The sequence below is a fragment of the Stegostoma tigrinum genome, chromosome 1, assembly GCF_030684315.1.
Source record: "Stegostoma tigrinum isolate sSteTig4 chromosome 1, sSteTig4.hap1, whole genome shotgun sequence".
NCBI classification, from domain to species: domain Eukaryota; kingdom Metazoa; phylum Chordata; class Chondrichthyes; order Orectolobiformes; family Stegostomatidae; genus Stegostoma; species Stegostoma tigrinum.
In genome coordinates this window covers 95891142-95913428 of record NC_081354.1, presented here as the reverse complement: position 1 = coordinate 95913428, position 22287 = coordinate 95891142, and the positions used below count along the sequence as shown (strand labels likewise).

The following is a 22287-nucleotide window of genomic DNA, read 5'->3' as shown; positions in this document are numbered from 1 at the left end:
TATATCATTAGTAACTTGGAATTGCAAAGATAGTACACAAAAATTCTGTTTTTTAAATGAAAAGGGGATGTTTGAAAAAATCCATTTGTACTTTGTATCTTTGAAACTAGTTATGTGACTTCCATTGTAAATTGCTTGATTGAGTAGCCATTAAAGCACACTGCATGAAACAGATGCCATTTTGCATTCTTTTATGTAATCCAAGGTCTGTGTTTGGACCCAAAACAGGGAGCAGAAGTGTTCTGTGGGAAGTCATTACTTTTAACCCTTTCATTCCCTGAAAGCAGAAAACAACAAAATCAAACATTATCATAATTCAGAACTTTCCCAAATGTTACGGTAGTGGTGAAAGTGGTCCATTAATATTCAACAAACATCAATGACTTCAATAGCATAGACTTTCTGGACCAAAAATATCTTTACAAAGAATACCGCAGACCTAAGATTGCTGCTGCGATCACCTGACAAGCTTAGACAAACCACATGGGGTATATGAAACTGGATGCATCAGAATTGCATCAGAGATAATAGGAACTGCAGATGCAGGAGAATCCGAGAAAACAAGGTGTACAGCTGGATGAACACAGCAGGCCAAGCAGCATCTTAGGAGCAGGAAAGCTGACATTTTGGGCCTAGACCCTTGAAGGGTCTACACACCTTGTTATCTTTGCATTAGAATTATGATTTTATTCAAGAGTCACTAAATCTCCTCGAGATCCACATCTCTTGTTCTATTCACACTTGTATCATATATTCACCTGTTGGGAGAACGAAAGGTTGCCAACAACTATCCAGCTTGAAATGAATCAATGACACAGACATCAGAATCCTCAAAGAAATGGTATATCCATAGCAGTTTTTGACAAGAAAGGATTGAGGAAAACAACAAATGCATAATACATAAAGGATGCTGAAAGCTCTTTAAATAAAAAAAACTGTGCTGCTGGAAATATGAAACAAAAACAGAAATTGCTGGAGAGACTCAGGCAGTCTGACCTGAAGGGTCACCAGACCAGAAACATTATTTGTACATTCTCCCCACAGATGCTGCCAGACCTGCTGAGTTTCTCCAGCAATTTCTGTTTTTGTTACAGAAAGCTCTTCTCTTCCCCTTTCTCTTAATCCCAGAAACGCAACTTTAAAACAAAATACCCTTCACTGAGAAGTCAAGCTTCGTCACTATTGACAAACCAGTCAATAAGTAAAACTGGGCACTCAAGTTCCACTCTCACAATTGAAAGATGCAAAAATAAATCTTTAAACTGCAATTGTCTTTACCTTCCTGTCTGTTAAGACAGCCTCTCCTTTCTTTTTAAACTTGTTACCTGCTTTTGTGTGCATTTTTTTTTGCGTTTTTGTCATTTACTGTTGCAGTAGTCAACAACACAATCCTTTTTAACTGAAGAAAACATTGTCTTTAATTGGCTCCTTCATTTTTATGTGATTAACTAATTTTTTGCTGACATGCAAAAATTATGTGCTGAAAATAAATCAAACTATATTTTTGCCACCGGCCAGGAGGTGAGGGGGAGGTTAAAAGAGAGGAACTCATCACCTCTGCTTACTGGTCATAATAATAAAAAAAAGCATATTAACCGGAACATCTTCATAAATCAATTAACTGACACAGTTACAACTTCCAACAGCTACTGCTCCATTCAGTGGATAATTCAACTAGATTTCACATGCGAAGACAAACATAGCTGTATTATTCAATATGATCACTGTTGTCCACATGTGGTGAATTGATCTGTTCATCAGATCAAAGTCTCTAATTAAATGGGCATGAGGGCCCTGTGGCACCTCAGTCAACCATGGACATGGTTCCAAGTTGCTGTCTATACAATCCGAGGCTGTTTCAAAAGTAAGTCAAGAATACTGCAGAAAAAAATAAACAAACCCACAGTAAAAACCTACATCCCAGCCCTGGTAACGTATGTGGTAAAGAGGCTCCCATTACTGTTGGTGAAAACACATTTACATAGTTTTGTTTCTAGACCACAACTGGATGCAGTGTAACATCTAGTTGCTGCTACTGAAATACTGCTAAACAGAACTTGTGTTATAATACAGCGCACTGTTAATCCTGGCCCTCAATTCTAGTTTATCTCTGGGAAATTAGCACAGGATTCACCCAACAGCTGCACATACTTTGTATTATGAGATTATTATGATGACCTAATCCTCAAAAATCTGACGAATACTGACACCCTATTTGAAAATACTAATGGCAATAGTATGAATTTACTTCCCTAAATTCATTATGATATTAAAAGTGAAATTTGTTTCATAACTGCAAAGATATCTTCTTCCTTGAAATTTCGTGGTGTCCTAGATAGTTGTGGCTCACACAAAACAAAAATGGGGTCAGTTTTATTTTTCAGCCAAATTCTGCAAAAACTTTTTTTTTGTTCATTCACAGGATGTGGACATTGCTGGCTAGGTGAGCATTTATTGCCCATCCCTAATTGCTCAGAGATCAGTTAAGAGTCAATCACAATGTTGTGTGTCTGGAGATACAGCAGACCAAGTAAGGGCATTAGTGAGCTAGATGAGGTTTTCCCTTGACAATGAATAACGATCATCATTAGACTCAATGTTGCAGATCTGCCACCGAATCCATGGTCCCAGAATATTTCCAGAGTTTCTGGTTCAGTAGTCTAGTGATGATTGCACAAGGCTATTCATCCCCAATTTGTGAATGAGGAGATAGTGGGAACTGCCAATGCTGGAGAATCTGAGATAACAAGGTGTAGAGCTGGATGAATACAGCAGGCCAAGCAGCATCATAGGAGCACAAAAACTGACGTTTCAGGCCTAGACCCTTCATCAGAAATGGGGGAGGGCGAGGAGGTTCTGAAATAAATAGGGAGAGAGGGTGAGGCGGATTGATCATGGATAGAGGAGAAGATAGGTGGAGAGGAGACAGACAGGTCAACCAGGCGGGAATGGAGCCATTAAAGGTGAGTGTAGGTGGGGAGGTAGGGAGGGGATAAGTCAGTCCAGGGAGGACGGACAGGTCAAGGCGGCGGGATGAGGTTAGTAGGTAGGAAATGGGGGTCGGACTTGAGGTAGGAGGAGGGGATAGGTGAGAGGAAGGACAGGTTACGGAGGTAGGGACGAGCTGGGCTGGTTTTGGGAACCTATCCCCTCCTCCCACTTCAAGCCCCAACCCATCAACTACCTACCAACCTCATCCTGGCCCCCAGACCTGTTCATCCTCCCTGGACTGACCTATTTCCTCCCTACCTACACCCATCTTTAATGGCTCCACTCCCACCTCTTTGACTGGTCTGTCTCCTCTCCACCTATCTTCTCCTCTATCCATCTTCTACCTGCCTCCCTCTCTCTCCCTATTTATTTCAGAACCCCCTTCCCATCCTCCATTTCTGGGGAAGGGTCCAGACCGGAAACGTCAGCTTTCCTGCTCCTCTGATGCTGCTTAACCTGCGTGTTCATCCATCTCTACACCTTGTTACCTCCCCAATTTGAGTTACTTTATCCAGTACTTCAGTGAATCTCAGTAGGGCACAGCAGTGGACTGAAGGTGATCTGGACAGAGATCATTCACTTACAAACGGAAATAAAAACAAAAGTCTCCTGTTAACCTTTTAACATGAATACACTGCATATGACATGGGATTTGTACGGGAAGCTCATTCTGCAAATTATTCACTGTAAGCATTAAACACGCTAAAAAAGACAACTTTGAACTCACGATCCACGTGTTCTGCTTTTAGACTCAGTAATTGGTGCGCATTTAATCTCGCTGTCACTGTTCACCATTGTCTCTAATCGATGATTTTTTTCCCCTTTTAATTAGCCATCCAGATGTTTTCACACACCTCTGGAGCAGGTGGGATTTGAACGCAGACGACCTGGCTCAAAGGTAAGGACACTACCACCACACCTCAAAAGTCCTTGGTAGTGAATGTCCCAACAGTACCTGAATAGAAATCTGCAATCCTGTTAGATGCAACGAATTGGTGCTGTGTTCTGACAAAGTAGCGCCATCTAAAGTTATAGCCAAGAGGACGAGGGATGGTCCTCCAAATGTTTGCCACTTCCTGCTTCTCGTTGCTTCGCGTGGTTACCGCTGGTGGGCGGTGTGATTAGAAGAGCTGAAATTAGCAGGCGAAACACTGTATTTGCATTCAACGAATAATAGCTGGCAATCTCAACCAAGTGCCGAAGTTTATTCCTGTAAGTGGAAACAAAATAACTTGGGTGTTGTTTCAAAAGCATTTGAAGCGAGCTGCGTAGGAGTTGGGGGCACACAGGCAGAGTGCACGGGCTGTAAGCACAGTCCTGCTTCAGGTAAGTTTGTTATCATTAAGGTGTGGAACAAACGTATGTAGAGTGCAGATCAGTCTGTGCCAAACGTGCAATTTCGCAAAACTTCCAACAAACTCCGCAATATTTTAAAAATGCACCCGCATTTTGAGATACTTTGTGTGTGCATTCCTGTTGGAAAATAGTCATGTTAATACTTGCATATGTGTGTTGTGCTCCACGAACTTTTGTCACTTCCTTACTCAAATTGTCAAGTATCAATTGTCAAATCAATTTCCTCTGGCATTCGGTTTCTGTTCGACTGGATTAAAAACGACTGTTTCATTTGTGTGTTTTTGTCTTCTTTCCAGAGCGTTTATCGACTTGCATTGCTTTTGTAGAAAACTTAGACATGATAAGCGTTCAGGAAGTGTCTGCGTGTATATTTCACAATTGCGAGCCTTCATAAGAAGTGATGCAGATGTATTTTTAGCACAAGTAATCAGAAAACCAGGTATCGTTTAAATTTTTAAAACAGATATGTCAAAACAATTATAGTTTAAAAAAACCTTAAGGAACCATTCATGCATGGTTAAACCCCCTTTTTGTCTGTTACTGTACGTTGTATGGTACCATTATTAGTTGACTGTTTGTGTATGGTGCCAAATTTAAGTAACATTATTTGTGTTAGGCATCTGCTAAAGTACATATTTTCCCTAATGACTAATGAAGAATATAAACCAAATCCACCCAAAAACACATCACACACTCTGGACAACTGAAACAAACTCCACTATTTGCGGGCTCACAGCTGGTCAGAGATCATCTGTAGAGGCAAAACAGTGTTTTGGAGTGTACTCCCTTCAGCAGCTTAAGAGTAAGTCAAACAAGGAGGTAGACCTTTACTACAGGAACTCTTAGAATGAGTGTTTGGACCAAATGTCCTTTTTCTTCATGTTGACTGTTAAAGTGCAGTGCCTGTTTACATAATGCGAGTGACATCATTAGATGTTCTGAAGAAGGGTCACTGGACCCAAAACATTAACTCTGCTTTCTCTCTCTGCAGATACTGCCAGCCCTGCTGAGCTTTTTTTGACTATTTCTGTTTTTGTTTCTGTCATTATTAGGGTTCCAACGTTTAGTGTTTACTGTACCAACTTTGTGACAGAGCTGAACTATTGCACATTATTGCTGAACCTTTAATTGACTTTGCATGAATGTCAGTAAGCATTAATATAATGGGTGAGTCGGTGCTTCTGCTCCTGCCAGTTGTTCCTGATGTTCCAAGCAGAACTTGATGCTAAGATATTTTCAGTGATGCTAAATTTTGGTGACTTTGAAAGCAGAAGTGGAAATGAAACCATCCCTTTCAAAGAATCAGCCTTCAACTATTATGTTTCTAATTTCAAAGTAAACCTTTTGTTTCCTTGCAAAAAATCAACTTCACTATTTTGAATTCTAGTATGAACTTTTGCCCTCAAGGACTAATGCAGCTTCTTTGCATAGAAAGTACAAAGTGATTTGGGTCTCTGCTTCTGCTTGTCTATCGTTTGTTTTTTGATGACTTTACAAAGTGCATTGTATTTTCCTCAGTTCATGGTTAAGAAAGCCAGTTTTATTTCAATGTGTCTTTATATAGATTCTCACCTTTTGAGTCCCTAAGTCAGCAATATGATAGCATACCTCCACTTAACAGGATGAGTGCATTTCCAACAACACTTGAGATACTTGACATTTTCTGGGTTAACACAACCATTTGAGTGGTACCCCATCTTCTTCCTTAAACATTCAGTCCTTTCACCACTGATGCACAGTGACAACAGTGTGTAGCATCTACAAGATGTATTGCAACAACTCACCAAAGTTCCTTCAACAGCATATTTAAAATCCATGATTTGCATCACTTAAAATGGGGCATGTCAACTTTATTCATAATGAGAGCTACTTCTGATTTGATGAAAAATATCACCAGATATTTGGCAACTTTCCAGGCCTTCCAGTCTCTGGACCGCAATCTCTTGGTGGCCTTTCTCCGCAAGGGTACCACCCCTCTTCTGCCCACCCAGCATCTTCATTGGCTGGGAATCTGTTCTTCTTGCCCCTTTATGCTATTGCCCCTGGTGGTTGGTACAACACTCCATTACCAGCCTGGGGATTGGGGTTGGTGGAAACCGGCAATACGTTGGTCAATGGTGAGATACCAATTACTTTTCAGCACCATGTTGGCAACTCCTGACCTAGAAAGATAAGGGCAGCAGACATATGGGAACATGATCACCTGTAATCCCCTTCCAAGCCACATGCCACCCTGACGTGGAGATTTCTTTTACTGTTGCTGTGTCAAAATCTAGAACTCACTTCCTAACAATACTGTGATAGTAACTGCATATCATGCACTGCAGTCATTCAGGAAAATTAAGCCCTTTTAAGATACTTTCATCAAGCCTCAATTGGAACATTGTGTTCAACACTGGATGCTATATTTTCAGGAAGAATGTCAAGACTTTGGAAAGAATGCAGAAGATATTTACAAGAATAGTACCTGAGGTGCTAGAAAGCAGAGAAACTCTGTTTGTCCTCCGGAGATCAGAGAAAGCAAACAGGAGATAACACAGAGATATTGAAAAACACCATAGTTAATATTGATAGAGTAAATGAGGCAAAAGCAGTTCCCCATGGCACAAAGGGCAAGAGTTTAAGGTGATTAGTGAACTATCCAGATCCAGTGTACGGAAACATTGATTTATTTTTCGCAGTGTGTTGTGAGCCGGAATGCGTTGCCTGGAAAATGGTGGATGCAGAACATTCAAAAGAAAACTGGGACAATATATGAAAGAGAAATAATCCCAGGGATATTGGCAAGGGTCAGTGGAGTCAAATTCGTTAACTAACTCATTCCCAAGATTCAGCACAGGTAAATATGATGAATGGAGCCTCGGTTGTAACATTCTGTGATTCCATGGATTTTGCGAGGAGTTTTGTAATCTCACTCTTACAAAAGACTGGAACTCTGCATTTCTCAGATGAAATCCCACATGGGGCTTCTTTAACAATTTGGAGTCATACTTCCATTCTGCCAGTTTCTTTATAGTGTTGAAATGTAATAGGAAGGCTACTATAGCCCCCAATTTAACTCAGTTGCTGTATTCTGCATTTAATAATTCAGAATCGCAGGCAGCCATTTTGACAGCTGCTGTCAAAATAAATAAAGAAGACAAGTGTGATGTTAAGATGCTGGGTAGGTTTGACGTCAAAGGTAGGTGCTGAGAATAGGATGTCAAATGTGTAGGGATTGGGTACCAGATAAGAATGGTAGAAGTTGGGTTAAGTATCAGGGATAGGGTGCCAAGTGGACAGATTTCCAGATGGTGAGAGGGCCACGTAAGTGATGCAGTGTTTAAGGTGATTTGACATGGGCTGTGGGAGAAATCAGATCTGGCAGGGTGCTGTCAGATCTGAGAGGGATTGGATTCAGAGGAGGGTTGGGTTTGACAGCAGGGGATTATTAGTTTGGTGCAGTATGTGGAAAAGGCCAAGTGTGTTCTGTGGGGAGGTGGGTGTGGGGTTGAAGGGGATACAGTCCCACAGAATCTGGAGTTGAAGGAAAGGGGTATTGTGTCTTGGTGGGGTGGGGAATGTGTGAAGAGCTGAAGGGAATTCTGTCCCACTTAGTCTAGGGTAGCGGCAAGGGGAAAGTGTGTCCTGGCAGGGGGCGTGTTAAGGGGTTTCTGTTTTACTTGGTCTAGAGCAGGGGTTGGGGAGCAGGGTCAGCAGTGAAGAGAGTTGGGTGTCAAATGGGAAAAGGGGGCTGTCAAGTTTTGGGGGATGAATCGGTGTCAGGTGTGAAACAAGGGAATAAGGGCTTGTGTCTGAAGGCAGGGAAATGGGGGTTCAGGAGGGCATTGTAGGAGTGGTGCGAGATAAGTTTAGGGTCAGTTGTACAAATATAAATAGTTAGTGAGGAATGAGAGTATGTTTTAGATAGTTTTATGTATCCTGAGTAATTCTTTATTTATTTCATCAGACCTGTCAGAATCTGTTACTTTAAATGGAGACTTTCTGAGGCTTCTAGGTATAAAGGAATTACCGACCAGAATCTTTAACTTCGTGGGCTAACCCTTTGGCAGCTGCTGCAGTGAGTTTTTTTAAGACCATGTTTGCGGTATTGTGCAATTTTGATCTTTCTACTGAAAAGAGGATGTACTTTTCACAGATGGATCACAGTTCACTGGGCTGATACCAGAGATGACAGGACTGTCTGTGAGATACATTAGTTTAGCTGGACTTATATTCATCAATTGAATTGTACAAACTGCTAACAGGGCTGCTCAGGCAAAATGTAGGGAAGATATTTTTTCTTGGCTGCGGAGTGTGGAACTTGGATTCACAGTGTCAGGATACAGAGCAGGCAATTTAAGACTGAGACATGGATATATAAATATGTTCAAGAAAGAGACTTTTAGATAGTAAAGGCATGCAGAGTAAAAGCAGGAATATGGCTTTGGGATAAGAGTATCAACAATGATCAAATGGTGGAGAGGCTCAAAAGGCTGCTTGGCCTCGTTCTGCTTCTTGTTTTTATGTTTCCTCCTACGGGGACTCCCCTGCACAACTGTCATCTGTGCTGGAATAACGACTGTCTGGCCATCAGAAAACCTGGTTTTCACACCTCCATTGAGAAATCCATCAGAATGCAGGACAATGTGAAGTGCTGTCTCTATTATATGCAAATAATTGTGAAATGCAATCGAATCATTTTATTTTTGGTCATGATTCTTGAAGGTTGCACATTACCCAGGTTGGTATTATTTTTGTTTATCATTATTAGTGACAAATCATAAACAGCAATGCGATTGCACTGTCCATCCCATCTAAGCTTGTACCATTAAACTAAGTGCAATTGGTGTTTGGCTGAGTGTATTAAAGAGAATGGAAAGGCTTGGATAGACCAAGAAAAATCATTAGGTAATCTTACCAAATGAAATTTCCTTTTCTTTATCAGAATAAATGTGGTTCCATAACTACACATGGCCATGAATTGGCAGCATGTTGTGAGTGTACTGATGACCAGTTTTCTATCGAAACAGCAGTTCCTGTTGGGATGCTGATGCATTAGCTGCAGCTTCGGAAGCCATTGCCATGTATGGACCTCTGTTGCCTGTTTGTAGTTTATAGTTCACATATTACTCTCCACCTGCCTCATTCCATCTGCCTCCTCTCAGCTTTGCAGTATATTTTTGTCCTCCCTTTCACTCTCAGATAATTGTACAGTTACCTTTTATAGACTTAGTTGTTTTCAGGTGGTGGTGTGAGGGAGCATGATCTACAGAGAAGGCCTGTGATAGTTGCGAGAGCAGGAGAGATTAAGTTGAAAAGGGTCTCACGACAAAAGCCAAAAGGAATGGTAATCATTATATTACAGGAAGGAAAAGATGAGATGTGAATGATTGAAGAGAGGCTGTTCAAAAGAAAATTGAAAGATCAAAGAAAGAAGCCTGAAAAATAACTGATGCAGCAATAAAAAACAGAAAAAGAAGCTATGATGAAAAATTAGTTAACTCTGTGAGTGATGAGTCAAAAGATGAGGTGCAGTTCCTTCCAGTTTGCATTGAACTTCATTAGAATATTGTGTCTTGTCGATGCCAAGAAGCTCTGATTGGAAGCAAGGTGAGGATTTGAAATAGCAAGTTCTTCATATTTTGTGCGGTGAAGGGAGGTGCTATATGAGGAAGATCAACTCATCAGGAGTGAGTACAAAATATTAAATTGAAAGATGTACAAATATGCCCTTGTTTTACTTGAAAGAAGTGTTTGGATCTTTGGAAGGAAAGAGAGGGGCTAAAAAGGATCTCCTCTGTTTGCGTGGAAAGCTGTCATCTGCATTACAGCAGTGACTACATTGATTGTGATCAGAGACAATGGGAACTGCAGATGCTGGATAATCTGAGGTATCAAAGTGTGGGGCTGGATGAACACAGGCCAAGCAGCATCTCAGGAGCACAAAAGCTGACATTTCGGGCCTAGACCCTTCTTCAGAAAAGGGGGATGGGGAGAGGGTTCTGAAATAAATAGGGAGAGAGGGGGAGGTGGACTGAAGATGGATAGGGGAGAAGATAGGTGGAGAGGAGAGTATAGGTAGGGAGGGGATAGGTCAGTCCGGGGAGGACGGACAGGTCTAGTAGGTGGGAGATGGAGGTGCGGCTTGAGGTGGGAGGAGGGGATAGGTGAGAGGAAGAACAGGCTAGGGAGGCGGGGATAAGCTGAGCTGGTCTTGGGATGCAGTGGGGGGAGGGGAGTCTTTGAAGCTGGTGAAATCCACATCGATACCATTGGGCTGCAGGGTTCCCAAGTGGAATATGAGTTGCTGTTCCTGCAACCTTCAGGTGGCATCACTGTGGCACTGCAGGAGGCCCAGGATGGACATGTCATCTAAAGAATGGGAGGGGGAGTTAAAATGGTTTGTAACTGGGAGGTGCAGTTGTTTATTGCGAACTGAGCAGAGGTGTTCTGCAAAGCGGTCCCCAAGCCTCTGCTTGGTTTCCCCAATGTAGAGGAAGCCACAATGGGTACAGCGGATGCAGTGTACCACATTGGCAGATGTGCAGGTGAACATCTGCTTGATGTGGAACGTCATCTTGGGGCCTGGGATGGGGGATGTACAGTTAAACTAAGTTCAATTGGTGTTTGGCTGAGTGTATTAAAGAGAATGGAAAGGCTTTGAGTCCCAAGACTATGGTGTGGTTGCAGGGGAAAGTGCCGGGTGTGGTGGGGTTGGAGGGGAGTGTGGAGCGGGCAAGGGAGTCATGGAGAGAGTGGTCTCTCCGGAATGCATTGTTCGACACTTCCGCCGTCTACAATACGATCCCACCACCAAAGACATTTTTCCATCCCCACCCTTACCTGCTTTCCGTGGAGACCGTTCTCTCCACGACTCCCTTGTCATTGATTGTGAAGTGGTATAATGTGCCTTATAAGCGAATTTTCCCACTTTCTTACAGACTACTGATGATTTTTTATTTGCAAGTTGAAAAGTTGAGTAAAACTCGCCAGCTGTGGACCAGGCTCAAGGACAATGCAAAACGTAATTGAAAATACTGTTGTTCTTATATTCCAGCTTCCCTGAGATAGAACGGAGGTTTTCAAAGTGGGGTGAGGGGTTTGGCAGGGGTGAGCTAGTGTTAAGGAAGCATCACTGGACTCTCAATCCAGAACTTCAGACCAATGTGCTGGAGCTGTGGGTTCAAATCTTATGATGGTAGACAGTGACATTTGAACTCCGTTGAATTTGTAACTAGAAGGTCATTTAATAGCAGCCATTATTGATGGTCATAAAAGCTTATCTTATTTGCAAGTGACCTTTAGCGAGGGGAAACCTATCATCCGAACCCAATCTGGCCTATGTGTGACTCCAGACCCATGGTAATGTGGTTGACTGTAAACTGCTGTCTACAATGGCCGAGTGAGCCATTGAAAAGGCAAATAGGGATCACTGACAAAAGCTTGTCTTAAAGTAATGCTTCTGTATTTATTTCCCACTCTGACCCCATTTCAAGAATTTAAAAAAGTGTCATGTCCCCACTGTGTATGGCCAGTGAGGAAGCAAATTTTTAAACCTCCTATGATGTTTAATATCCTGCTTTTTCACTGTTTTCATTTGGAGCAGGAATCAGGTATGGTGACTGATGAGTTTGGCCACACCCGTGACTTAAAGAAATGGAGGATTTAAGGCGTCCACCATTGCTGCCTCAGTGCTCGTGACCTCAAACCTCATCTTGTAAATCTGCTGGGCATTGTTTGAGAAAATCTGCTTTACAGGTTTAGCTTGAGGTGAATTACATAAAGCTGGTTTGTGCTCCCTTGGGTGAGTTTAGAAATTAATTGTTTTTTTTTAATTCGTTCGCATTATACTTTGAAGATTGTACTCCAAATTCTTTTGATAGTATATATATTTTTATTTTCTTATCTTGAGTAAGTTTCCTCACAGGCAATTTCATCTGATGTCATTTGTTTTAGTTCACATTCAAGACAAAATGATAAAGATTGGAGGTTTACATTGTTTTTTGCGTTTCATGTATTCTTGATTAACGTGCATCCAAACTGACTGATGCATTGAGTTGAACTGCAACAATAAAACCTATTTTTTTATTTCTTTGTTCAACTTTCTCTGTATCATAGTTCCTCCTGCTCTGCTATACTATGACTATAGTATTCACAGAACATAGAACAATACAGTACAGAACAGGCCCTTCGGCCCGCGATGTTACGCCGACCTGTGAAATAATCTAATCCCCTCCCCCTACACTATATCCCATCATCATCCATATGCTTATCCAAGCACTGTTTAAATGCCCCTAATGTGGCTGAGTTAACTACATTAGCAGGCAGGGCGTTCCATGCCCTTACCACTCTCTGAGTAAAGAACCTGCCTCTGACATCTGTCTTAAATCTATCACCCCTCAATTTGTAGCTATGCCCCCTTGTACAAGCTGACATCATCCTCAGAAAAAGACTCTCACTGTCCACCCTATCTAATCATCATTTCTGTTCTGCTATATTATTTATCTCCTTTGTTCTGACACTGTTTGCAATGTGTGATCTGATATCAGTTTAATTATGAACACCCTTGTTCCAGTAAAATGAGTATACATATTCTAAACAGCCTTCATTTTTATCAGTTGATTAACTTTGAAGGAATCCTGTTTCCTCAAAGATGGGAGGGATTATTTGTAATGTAGAGTATGGGCAAGTTATTTAGCAAATGCAATGCCAACAATTGTTTTTGAGTCCCAAGGCTAACTTTTCAAAACAGATTATTGTACAGAGCTAATTTAACCTTGCACAAAACACTTGTGCCCTCCATCAGTGATAATTTTCTTTTCCATTTTTTCCATTGTATGTATAAATCTCCCTGTAAAGTGCACACCTTTCAGAAAGAACAATGAAACCTGCCAGTATTTGGTTGACACAGTATCAGAATACCAAAGATGCTGACAATTCTTGGTGTAAATACATTAAAGAACATTGCTACCTAAATGATGAAAGTTGAAAAATGCAAAAACAACTGAAGCTTGTGTTTTCCATTGCCTGATGTAGTGATTGGAACTGGGGTCAGGTGGGCCCATTGACTATGATGTCCTTGACTGGGGTTGTTAATCTGGAACAATCAGCGAGCCCTGGCTGACAGATATAAACAGGAGATTCAGAAGGTGATTTCACTTTGGGAACTGGTTTGTACCTGGTTGTCACAGCCCATGTGCTGTGCCTATATAAATGAAGGGCGATTTGGTGATGAGATACTGTCCTCTGTACAGTTTTTTTTTAACCCATTTCATTTTCCAGCATTTCATTTTCTGGACCTCTGAGAACTCAAGCCAATTTCTCCTCTTCTAAACTTATTAGAAAGAGTTGGTTGAAGCTCGTCAGCCAAGGTACTATGTTTACAAGGAGTTCAATATGTTCTCTGCATTTAAGTCTCATTCATCTGTATATCTCTGACCTCTACCACCTACAAAGTCAAGGGTCGCAGATACATGGGAGCACTTTTAGCTACCAGTTCTCCTGCAAGCCACACCCCATCCCAACTTGGAACTATAAAACCATTCCTCACAGTTGCTGAGTCAAAATCTTGGAACTCCTTTCTAAACAGCACTATGAGCCTCCTACACCACATGGTTTGCAAGAAAGCAGCAGACCACCATTCTCAAGGGCAAGTTAAGATGGGCAAAAAATGCTGGCCCAGCTAATGAAAAAACTCATCCTTAAATTAATTAAAAAAAAAACATACAGCCTTCAGAAAGTAAGGATGGGGAAGGACAACAATGGGAGTTTGTACACAGATGAATAAATGAATGTCTGGCTGGAAGATGATAAGTTACTTTCCTTCAAAATGTAGGTGATGATCGAGGCTATGGGCTTCTTTCCATTTAGGCTTTCAGGGTATCAATGGATTTTTAAAGACAACCTGAAAGATTCTGTCATTTTGGAGATAGGCTGCAATTTATTAAACCTATTAATTCGAAGTTTAAAGTTAAGGCCTGTGTGCTGATGACTCATAAACATTACTCAATGATAATCAAGTGGGAATGTGAACATTGAAAGCAGTGGGGAGGATGCAGTGAAATAAGTCTAGGTGTTGTGATGGATGGTGAACCAGAGGACAAATTAGTCTGAGTTGGATAAAAGATACAGAGAAGAAAGAATTTTTTAAAATCTCTCTGATAGTGAGTGCTGTGGGCTTTGAGCAACATTCTGCCTAAGCTGTGCTGACTTGAGGGTACCATTGGTGTGGCTAGGCAGTTGATGTGATGAGTTTGGTAAGATGCAGTGGAAAAGAAAACCCTCCAAAAAGCTTCACACAACTTGGAATTTATTCAAAAAAGATGTAAGATATATCCCTATATTTCTAACCAGTTAAGCTTGATTTAATTTGATTTAATACAAACAAAATTGTGTACCAGTGATTGCTTTGACAATCTCACTCCACTTCACTCCTGTTTTGTACATAGGTTGATAAATGGGATATTTTCAATTTCCTCTAATTGAACAGCAGAATGCTGACCAGTGACATGCTTGAGGGCTGCACCTCAAATCAAGTACACGGTCCCTGTGTGTTTTGTTAGGTTCTCAGGTTCCTGTTTGTCTTTCGGGCTCTACTGGCATTTAATTATAAGACAAGTTTCATAGATTGACAGATCTGGTAAGGGTCATGGATAACCCTCAGTCAACGTAATATCTATCCCTGGTTTAAACTATCATGAAACAATTTTCCTTTGTCTGGCAGATTGAAATATTATAAAATGGAAATTGTGAGGGGTTTCAAAATGTGGTTCCATCGTATTCATTACTGTAAATCTAGGGTAATTGTATTCAACCTCCACAAAATTAATTGAGATTATCATAGTGTTAAGGGTCTAGAGGGGACATAATCTCAAAGTAATAGATCAGCCATTTAAGACAGATGTGGAGGAACTTCTTCTCTCAGAGAACAATGAACCTGTGGACTTCTTAACCTCAGAGGGGTGTTGAGGCTGGGTCATTAAGAATATTCAAGGCTGAAATTGTCAGATTTTTGAAATCATTAAGGGAATCAAGAGTTATGAGGATAAAATAGGGAAGTATGAGTTATCTGTTCAATTGGCTGATCTGATTTGATGGGCTGAATGGCCTATGTCTTCACCTACAACTTATACCTTATGGTCAACAAACATATCACTGTTTAAAGGAGGGAGAGGAAAAACAGAACAACAGGCCAGTTAGCCTGGCACCGGAGGTATGGAAAATTCTGGAATCCATTCCTCAGGAAGAGGTGACGGGAAACTTTGAAAATCTGAATACAATTAGGTACAGGTTGTATGAAACAGAAATCCTGTTTGAAAGATCTAATTTTTTTTGGAGACTGTAACTAGGTGGTTGAATAAAAAGGGTGCTAGTGTATTTTTATTTTCAATAATGGTTTGATCAGATGGCACATTAGTAGTTGTGAGACTTTGCGAGAATTAATTTTGTGGTCTCAATTATTGGCAATTTATCAATTACTTTGGTGAAAGGACAGCGTGCAATATTCAAATTCACTGAATGTACAAAGCTTGGTTTGCAATTAACTGAGTAAGTGAGTGGCAAGAGGTAGCAGATGGAGGATAATGTGAAGAACCGAGAGATTATTCATTTCAGTACTAAGAATAGAAACTCAGATTTGTTTTCAAAACGATAACGATGAGGAAGTATTAAATGACGATGCTCGTAAAAAAAAAAAGTTGGGTGTCTGTACAAGTTCCACACAAAAAAAATTAACATGCAGTTACATGAAGCAACCCAGATAGCAAATGATATTTTTTTTTCGATTGCAAAGGAGCTACGGTTCAAGAGTAAGAAAGCCTTGCTGCTTTGGGGATTTTCCAGAATGAAGGAATCCTGGAAGATTACTACTAATGCATCCACCATCCCTGTAGCCTACTTTTAAAATCCTAGAATGCAATCCAAATGATCCAGGGGATTTAACATTCTTTAGCTCCATTAAATTCCCTGGCACCTTATTTTTGGGGATCGTTATCCATCGGGACAATTAGTAGAATTTCGGAAATGTTGTGAGATTTCAGTCAATGCGCCCTCTATTTCTGCGTTACCTGTTTTCAAATCTTGGATTTGATGCCCTGGAAACTGAGATTTGACATCTTGCAGTTCCATTAATTAGTACTGTTTCTTTATTCTATTTCATGTTCTTTTGTCTCGATAGACTATTTATTTTCCCTACTATTTCTACAAAGGTTTTGTATCTTGTATTGTGAACACAGACATAAAGTATTTGGTTAATGTCTCTGATTTCCCTTATTTTCTATGTCTTCTGTCTCAATTCATAAGGGGAACATATTTCCTGTTTTTACATAGCTGAAGAAGTTCTTGCAATCCATTTTCAAAGTTCACACCAGTTTATGTTCACATTTTATTTCCTCCAATATTTATCAATTTTGGTCAAACCTTTGCTATCTAGAATTCTCCCCATGTTTTTCTTGGTGACATTGGTTTAAATCATTAAAAAAAAACTTTTTCTTTGGATTCTTTAGTCCATCCTGCATGCATCTCATTTTCCGATGAGTTTTTAGTCCTCAAAGATACATCAGTATTTTGAGAATCTTAATTATTTCTTTGAATGTTTGTTTGCTTTTGCTTATTTAACATAATTTTTAATTAAATTTCCTAACTCTCTGTAGCCAACTCATCCATCATGATTATATAAATGGATTCATTAAATTTAATCTTGCACAGCTTTGTATCTGTCAAACTCAAACTCAATGTGAAATTCACCCTGGTTTAATCACTTTCACAGAAGATCCAATCCTTACAATGATATTACTAATTAACTGTGTCTCATTACATGAAATATGTTTTAAAATACCCACTTCTCTGGTTCCATAACGTGTTGTTCCACAAAACTCTCTTGAACATGTTCCATGAACTTGTTCTGCCCATTTCATTTATGCGGCCTATATGAAAATGCAAGTCTCTGATGATAATTTCATGATTTTTACTTTGGTAAAGTTTTGATACTTTTAATGATTTCAATGCTTTTATCATATACTCACCTTATTTTTGAGTAATACTTTGTCAAATTGTATAGCTATGGCTAGGGGGTCCATGAAACACTTAGAACAGGTTTTTATACAGCTTGTTGCTACTTATCTCGACTTCAGCAGATACTGCTGAAGCGAGAGTTGGCAGCAACAATTGATGAATTGTTGCAGTTTCATGACACTTTATCTAAAAAGACATAGTGTGGTTTATGCTCTAATTTACTGCAGAAGGACAACAATTAGCATATTCATAAAAGCCATAACAAAGTCGGCTTTGGTTGGTGCCATGCAATGCTGCCTGAAATATGGAGATGAAATTCTCAGTAATCTTATGCTGACAGCTTGAAAACTGCACCTGGCCAGAATTGAGCCTACATGCAGTAGTCTGACATGAATCGCTGTTCCTTTGGAATTGCAGCTTTTGCAGGAGAAGATTGTCAATAAATATATTTTCATCTTCGATTATATAAGGAATTTCCTACAAATAAAACTGCTTTAGTGTTCCCAGATCAAGTGATTCCTGTAAACATAGGGCATTTTTGTCCAGTAGTCTAAAAGTCTTTTTGTTTATTCCCATGATGTTTCTGATCCTCACCAAGAGCAAATGTACACTGAAGATGCCACCTTCCCAAGGCGAGTGACTCTGGGCATATAGGTGATCATGCTGGGACAGCTACTGAGTTCATTCCTGTCCTCATGATGCCCACTTATTTCCTGTTACCGTGTACTAGTAATGAAAAGAGAGATTTGCATTTAAATTATGATTTCATGACTGCTAGAAGTATTAAAGTGTTTAAATGTTAAGTTTTTTTTTTGGGAGTCTAATCACTGTTTTACAGTAGGAAACAGAGCAGTCAATTTGGATCTAACAATCTCTAACAAATGGTAAGATGAATGTGATGAGATTAGCTGACGTTTGAAGGGTTTACAGTGTCCAAGACACCAGGAATACATATATACACACCTTTGAAAAATCCTTTACATCCACTTGGCTGGGGTTTTAGTTTAATCTGTTAGCTGAACGACACGGCATGCGACCGTGTCAGTATAGCACTTCCTCAGTATTGTGCATGAGTGTTAGTATTGATTTGTGTGTAGAGTGGAATTTTTACATGGAACCACGGAACGCAGAGAAGACAGGGCTAGCTACTGAGCAAAAGGGCTGACATAGGGCTGATTTAATTCTCTCTTCCCCCCCCACCCCCAGGATACTGGATGACTACTGTGGTTCTGGCAAAATTAAATATAGCCCTGAGTCTAGTTTCTGGGATCCCTCCTTGTGGTAAAGTTACTCTTCTTCACCTGCTCCATAATCAAGACTGACTTGCTTCCACTTTAACTCAGTGGGTTCTGAGTTGACTGATGACCCCACTGCGAGCGTCCTGCAGCATGGAAAAATTGCTCAGAACTTGCTCCACAGGGAACACCAAACACCCACAGTCTTTACCAATGTATGTTTAGAAGAAAGGTTGAATGTGAACTTTGGGAGATTCAGGAGGGAAACAGTGTTTACAAGGAAAGTGACTTTAAAATGTTAAGGGATAGTATGAACTGCAGATGCTGGAGAATCTGAGATAACAAGGTGTAGAGCTGAATGAACACAGCAGGCCAAGCAGCATCAGTGGAGCAAGAAGGCTGACGTTTCGGGCCAAGACCTTTCTTCAGTAAATGAAGAAGAGTCTAGGCCCAAAACGTCACCCTTCCTGCTCCTCTGATGCTGCTTGGCCTACTGTGTTCATCCAGCTCTACACCTTGTTATCTCTTTTTAAAATGTTAAGTTAGTTTATTCACATAATATCTTGTCAGTTTCCTTGGCTGTTAGCACTCTGGTTTTATTTTCAGCTCCTTTGGCAAAGCATCTGTTTTCTCAATCTTGTTGCAAGCCTTTTCTCTTTCTCTCCCAGAATTGCAATGTTGTGTTTCTGAAATTGGTATCCATCAGCCTCAAGCAGATTGACATGTCACTGCTGACAAGGTGGTTTTTGCTCTCATTCTGGAAAAATAATCAGGGCCATGATAATAAAATGTGAGGCTGGATGAACACAGCAGGCCAAGCAGCATCTCAGGAGCACAAAAGCTGACGTTTCGGGCCTAGACCCTTCATCAGAGGGTCTAGGCCCGAAACGTCAGCTTTTGTGCTCCTGAGATGCTGCTTGGCCTGCTGTGTTCATCCAGCCTCACATTTTATTATCTTGGAATCTCCAGCATCTGCAGTTCCCATTATCTCAAATAATCAGGGCCATTGTGTTAGTTAGCAGTTTGAGAGCATGCAGGGCAAATAACTGTGAAAAGTTTGAGATAAAGTCGGTCAGTTTGCTGCTTTCCTGAACAAATTGCTGTTTCTGTTTGAAGCTGCTGTTAATTGCGGGAATCCTGATGATTCCTCATACAAAGAAACAATGCTGAATACCTTCAAAATACTTTTCTGTTAATAAACTGAGCTGAACAAAAAATGAAAGGGACGGTGTTTAATAAAACATGCGATAAGTGGGTACTTCAGGCTGATCAAAGAACATGCAAGTGAGAATATTGCAGGTTGACGCAAAATATAAACGCGGTCCTATCCAATGCCCACAATTTGCTGAAATAAAGACCATGAGATTGACTTTCCAAATGTGGGTACAATTTGCATCTAAAAGAACCTTGTAATTATGCTGGTCATGTTACAGTTCAGGTTTCTGTTAATGTTAATTTGCAATTTCACAAAAAATCTTCGCTGACTCAACTGTTCAGCTATGAAATAAAACAAGCAGTTTAAAACAGTTTTAAAAATAGTTTTTGTCACCAAAAATGAGGATTGTGTTATTTTTAATGAAGAATGTCCATTTCTCCCATCTGTGAGAAATCTTGATTAAAGTCACTGGAAGTAATTTTGGCCAGGGTTGATTTATATGTAAAACTCCCCCATCTTTTGGATTTGGATGTCCACTTCTGATGTTCCTAGCAGAAAAGAAGTGGTGAAAATCTGTCTTGAAGAGTTGTTTTGCTAAAATTTTCTGACCAACATACAGTGTTCTCAGGTCTACAGAAGCCTGAACTTTTATCATTAAATCATCCATTTATATTTAGAAACAAAGTTCAAACTTAAGACAGCTTTAATGTGACGGTAAACAATGTCCTATTTGCATTTACAGAAAATAAACATTGGTGTAACGCGAAGAAGTTTTTTGATTCACAGACAATGATGTGCTTATTGTTTGAATTAACTAAGTATTTGTTTCTTTTTAAAGTTTTAACAAAGATCTATAGCTCAGCTTGTGGGTGTGGTCATTGACTTGCTGGCCGAGCTGGCTGGTTAGCGTACAGATGTTTTGTCACCATGCTAGGTAACAACATTAGTGCGACATCCAATGAAATGATGTTGTTCTACTCTGCTTGGAATTCATACTGTTTGGTCTGTTATGGTGAGTAGTGACACTTCTGGATTTGATCTGCCTGGGTTTATATATGGGGTTTATATGTTTGGTTGCATTATTAGTTGAGAACCATGTCTCTAGGAATTCCCATGCATGTCTATGTTTGGCTTGGTCTACTGTGGGTATGTTGTCCCAGTTAAACTGATGGCCTTCATTGTCTTAGTGTACCAATATTATGGAAAGCTCCTCATGTTGTTTTGCTGCTAGCCGATGCTCATGTATTCTGATGGCTAGTTTCCTTCCTGTCTGTCCGATGTAATGTTTGTGGCAGTCATTGCATGGTATTTTATAAACCACGTTAGTTCTGCATGTTGTGGGAATTAAGTCTCTAATTCTTGTGAGTGTTTGTTGTAGATTGACTGTGGACTTGTGGGCTGCCATGATTCCTAGCGGTCTTAGGAGTCTTGTTATCAGTTGTAATATGTTGTTGATGTTGGGCAATGTGGCCAGTGTGTTAGGGCATACTGTGTCCTCTTGTTGTCTGTTTAATAGGCATCTGCGGGTGAAGTTGTTAAATTCACAAGCAAGAAGAAAGCAACAATAAGCTTCCATTTTTTGGACATCAGAGTTGAGTGTATGACCGTTGGGGAGTTCCAAACCTCATGATGCAGAAAAGCAGCCCACACTGATCAAATCCTCAACTTCCACAACGACCACCCCAATGTTCACAAACATTGCTGCATTAGGACATTATTTAAATTGGCCAGGACACACTGCAACACTCCAGAACTAAACAGGAAAGAGGAAGAGAACTCAACAAAACGGATGTCCCCACAAACTCCTCTATAGATGCCTACTAAACGGACAACAACAATACGACACAGTATACCCTAACACACAAGCCACACTGCCCTGCATCAAGAACATATCAGAACTGACAACAAGACTCCTAAGACCACTAGGAATCAAGTGACCAACAAGCCCACATCCACTCTGATAAACACTCACAAGGATTAAAGACCCCATTCCCACAACATGTAGAACCAGCATGGTTTACAAAATACCATGCAACGACTGCCACAAACATTACATTGGACAGACAGGAAGGAAACTAGCCATCAGAATGCATGAGCATCGGCTAGCAGCAAAACGACATGACAACTTTCCTTGATGTCAGTACACTCAGACAATGAAGGCCATCAGTTTAACTGGGACATGGTAACCATAGTAACCCAAGCCAAACAAAGACAAACATGGGAATTCTTAGAAGCATGGTTTGCAACTCGTAATGCAATCATCAAACATATAGAATTGGACCCCATATACAAGCCCACACAGATCAAAAACTGGAAATGACAGTACTCCCCATAATGGACTGGACAGTACAAATTCCAAGCAGAGTAAAACAACATTGTTTCATCGGAGGCCTCACTAATGATGTTACCTGGAATGGTGATGAAATTTCTGAATGAAAACAAGCCAGCTTGACAAGCAATCCAACAGCCTATTTGTTTCTACGTTGAGTAGCGGTGTACCGTAGAAACTTGGAGAAGGAGAAGGCCATTGGCCTTTCAAGCTCACTCTGCCAGTCA

General features: G+C 40.4%; 1 protein-coding gene across 5 annotated transcripts in view; it reads left to right on the top strand.

The window, feature by feature from the left end:
* The first annotated feature begins 3812 nt into the window (after nucleotides 1-3812).
* Nucleotides 3813-22287, top strand: part of arap2 (ArfGAP with RhoGAP domain, ankyrin repeat and PH domain 2) — a 326408-nt gene continuing 307933 nt past the window's right edge. For 2 of the 5 annotated variants that reach the window (XM_059647090.1, XM_059647107.1), the window contains exon 1: nucleotides 4114-4317. The gene's annotated coding sequence lies outside the window, so the exon portion shown is untranslated. Of the gene's footprint in view, nucleotides 3890-4099; nucleotides 4318-4643; nucleotides 4787-22287 lie in introns of those variants that run through there. The other 3 variants (XM_059647098.1, XM_059647100.1, XM_059647094.1) reach the window with 3 other exon arrangements.